This window comes from Eptesicus fuscus, chromosome 10 (assembly GCF_027574615.1).
Source record: "Eptesicus fuscus isolate TK198812 chromosome 10, DD_ASM_mEF_20220401, whole genome shotgun sequence".
NCBI classification, from domain to species: Eukaryota; Metazoa; Chordata; class Mammalia; order Chiroptera; family Vespertilionidae; genus Eptesicus; species Eptesicus fuscus.
Genome location: NC_072482.1, coordinates 78,323,643 through 78,328,079, shown reverse-complemented (window position 1 = coordinate 78,328,079; position 4,437 = coordinate 78,323,643).

The following is a 4,437-nucleotide window of genomic DNA, read 5'->3' as shown; positions in this document are numbered from 1 at the left end:
AGCTGGGGCAAGGAAGTCCTACTCTTGCACAAATTTCATGCATCAGGCCTCTAGTATGTATATAATTCCACTTAATTCTTTTAAAAATCATGAGGCTTAATGAAACTTAGAAATTTTCTCCAGGGTCCAATAGTTGGAGAGTAAGGTGTTGGCTGGCTATGTTATACACACACACACACACCCCACAAACACACCATTAACTGTACAATAAACATTTAAAAAATTCATCTGCTGCTACTTGTATATTGCTTTGTTCCCTAAATGTCTCATAAATATATATTATCTGCAACTTGATTTCATATTCTTTGTTTATGACCCTAGATAAAAAGAGTAGGCAACCATTCCATTCTCATTAGGCAAATGACTAACAAAATTTTAATCAGTTTGCAAATATAAAATAGAAGATAGATTTCAATAATGGTTCTTTTCTTAGATAAATAAAACTGATACATTTCTTCCAACTAAGTTGGAAGTATATTTTAACAGGATTGCAAATTTATTTTTATTGGATGATTTGACTCAGGAAAATATTTCATGCATTTGAGAAAGAATAAAATTTCTATACAATAGACAATTTGAAGCTTCACTAACCTTATGAGCTGTGTCATAAACATCTATAATAATAAAAGTGTAATATGCTAATTAGACCAGACAGCCAAATGGCCTTCCAGACATCATTCTGGACATCCTTCCAGATGACATTCTGGACAAAACTGTGATGGTGGGGGCCGAGGTAGAGGCAGTTAGGGGTGACCAGACAGGCAGATGAGTGATTAAGGGCGATAAGGCAGGTAGGCAGGCAAGCATTTAGTCCCGGATTGTGAGAGGGATGTCCGACTGCCAGGATTCCTGCGGGATCAGGCCTAAACCAGCAGTTGGACATTCCCCGAGGGTTCCTGGATTGCGAGATGGTGCAAGCTGGGTTGAGGGACCCCCGCCCCTGCCTACCCCCCCCCCCCCCAGTGCATGAATTTTGTGCACCAGGCCTCTAGTATATAAATAATTGAGATACTTCTCTGGTAGCATTTTCCATTAGAAGGCAGCAAGTGTAGTAGTTAAGAATGGACTCAAAAGTCTTAATTGACTTCCTATTTACTATATGATGTACATTTAGTGGTGTACTGATAAGTAAATTATTTAATATCTCTATGCCTCAGTATTTTTTGCCTGGGAACTAGCACAATGGTACATGAATTCCCATACAGCTGAACTCTCTATAGAAGCTCCCAAATTCATTTGAATTTAGAGTATGTTGGGCACATGCTTATGAATGCCCCCCCAAAAAATCTTCCACAGAACAGCCTAAGTCATAGCTGTCTTCTATAAAAACTAAGATTATATAGAAGGTAATTTGAAATGAGGTTAAAAGGGGTTTCTGCTGCCAAAGAACAATAGAAGATACATCATGATTGGAAATGTCTAGAAATTTTAGAATGCTTAACATGGAAAATGAACAAGCAATCTATTTAGAAATGACATCTATATATTTTGCCACCAGATCCAATTCATAATGTTCAGATCACCCACGGTTTCAGGGTTCGACATGTAGTGCACTCTGGGACAGCACCTCAATCACACTGCACTGAAGAGAGGAGCTGTATTTCACTTAGATTGGAGGCCACTGTCACCTTCCAGGAAGAAGGGCACCACTGCGTATGTCTTTGATAATCTAATAAAGGGAACTACCCTCTGAGAGCACAGTGAGGGCTACAGCCCCAAAAAAACTCAATAAATACAAGCTTCCTTTGGAGAAGAGCCATGTGAGTGTAGCCTTAGTGAGTGAAATGAGTCTCTTGAACTACGTGTAAAGCTGTATGTAACAGCGTAAGGAAAAAATTATATGCGGTGCCAGCTGAGAGGGGTACTTAAAAGTTATGCCAGCCTCTCCCATTTTTAATTTTTTTTCTATTTTGTGGCAAATCATTTGTGTAGTATCCCTTAGTAATACGATTGTAGAATGAGGTTGAAGGGTGATAGAGGTGCCATAAATGCTTTAATAATTCTCAAATCTGACACTCATTGAGATTTTGACTATGCAAAGCCAGTTTCAGGGAGGTACAGATCAATCTGCAGATAGGGTTGGTTACCCATCCAGCAGCCATTCTCCCAGGATCAGTCATGGTTCTTAGTTGCAAGCCACAGAAGCCAATTCTAGCAGACTACACAGAAACAGAGCTTATTTAGCTCACAGTGCCACTGGGAGTCCTGGACAACAAGGTTAAGCTTCCAGAAATATATAAGAAATCGTGGCATACAAAAGTATAAAAAATATGAATACGTATATTCCTCATTTTGCAGATTTAACTTTGAAATCATGTAAATATGTTACCATAAACCACAAATTGTAAAAAGCCATCTCTGAAAATTGAAAGCAAAATGAAACAAAGGAACATAATAGTATGCCAAGTTCCTGCATAACCACACAGAAGTGGAATTATTTCCAATGGCTTTACAACACCTTATTTGACTATACATCCCTAATGGATATATTCTCAGCACAAAAAGATGCCCCCTCCCAAAATTGTAAACTACTCTTATGGTAGTAGTCATATTTTTGATGGTAGTGTTGGTAGTTGTCCCAATTATGCCCCAATTAATTGATTATCTGTCTAGACTTAGTGGGACAAACGCAGGTGACCAGGAGTCAGCAATAACGGCCTATCCCCGGTACTTCAATGTCTAGACAGCTGAGCCGAGCCAGAACACATGACACACAAGACAGAATTAGTATGCAATCACACAGGCTTTATTTACCTATTCCTAGTGGGTCCTAGGCTCCAGCAAAGGCCACCTGGCGATGCACACTGAAGGACAGACGATGAAAACAGAGACAGGCAGCGGCCGCAGTTGGTTCAGGCTCACACAGCAGAGCGATCAGGGGCTTGCCTCTCGGAGCGACGTGGAGTCCTCCTCTTATCAGGCAGGAGACCACAACTGAAGCTGATCCTGTGGTTATACAGACCGCCACAAGCAACTTGTGTCCTTATCAGTGTGGGCCAGACGGTGTGCCCAGGCTGGGGAGCAGGTTGTTTACAATTAAGGGCACATAGCTTTCACATCAAGATATTGGGGTGTTCATTAATTTTGGAAGTTACAGAGTATTGGGGGTTTCCATACAGCAAACATTTCACACAATAATTAGAGGGGTTACATTATTATAACAGTAGTATTTTCTTTTTTTTGGTGACTGTTGTGTTTCTATTAAATTGCTAATTATGTTGATGTTAGACAATAGGATTTTAGGTGTTTTAAAAGAGTTCAAAGTGTGAGATTAAAAAGTTAAGTAAAAGCCCTTTACCTGTAAATTTGAAATACCATTATGGACTCTTAATTTATTTTTTAAAAATATAGATTATATATATAATTTTGATCACTGAAAATGCCTAGAAACATTGTGCACTCCTAGAACCCAGATTACTATCTCTGAAACCTATTTCCAAAGGAACTAGTTGTCCTTGGAGAAATGATTGATTCACAGCCTACAGCAAAAAGTGAATAAACTGAGCCTAGTCATCTTATTATTTCAGATATTGAAGGATCTATTAAAGATTATTGTTGTCATGTCAAAAGCACTCAGGAATCAACTTGAAAATACTCCCAGTGAACAAAGATGGGACAATTTGAGCATCAGAATGAATAATACTTGTAATCGATTGAAACACATCAAGGATATTTAAAGCCATGAATTCGTAATAATATTTAAAAAAAACAAACACCATGGGATCAGTCACTTTTGGAACATGAACAACCCAAACTGCAAACTGGCAAATAAGAGAACAACAATAGAAAAGTCAGGTGTCTATTCAATCTTTCTTGTATGAAATGTGCCTCAGGCACATTTATAGAAGTTTCTTTTTATAGACATGTTTGGGTACCACATGAAGACTAGCTACTAGGTTATTTACCATTTCTACATCTCCTGCTTACTCTTTGACCACTATATCTATCATAGTCTGAGTGATGTGCATTATACCTATTTCGAAGTCTTTAGGGAGCTTCTGTATTTTTTGGCATGTGTCTTATTTCTTATATGAATGTTGTTGTTCTAGCATTTGGTTCATAAGTAGTCATAACATATAGTGTGAAGTACATCCTGTAGTGCTATAAACTGCCCTTCGAGGTGCTGTTTAATATTTTTGGCCAGATCTCAACCATGCTGATATTAAGATTCATAGATTTGCTTTTAGCATTCATCTGGTATACCTTTGATCACCCTGTTATTTTGAACTGCTATGATCATTTTGTTTGAGGTGTCTTTTATGATCCAATCTGAAAAATTTGATTTGTTTGCTTCTTTGCCTTGATTAACAAAAAGTCGCTAACACTCCAACATTTACAGGGAACTCACACAACTTAACAAAAGGAAAATAAACAACCCAACCAAAAAAATGGGCAACAGACCTAAATAGATACTTTTCAAAAGAAGACAGAAGGAAG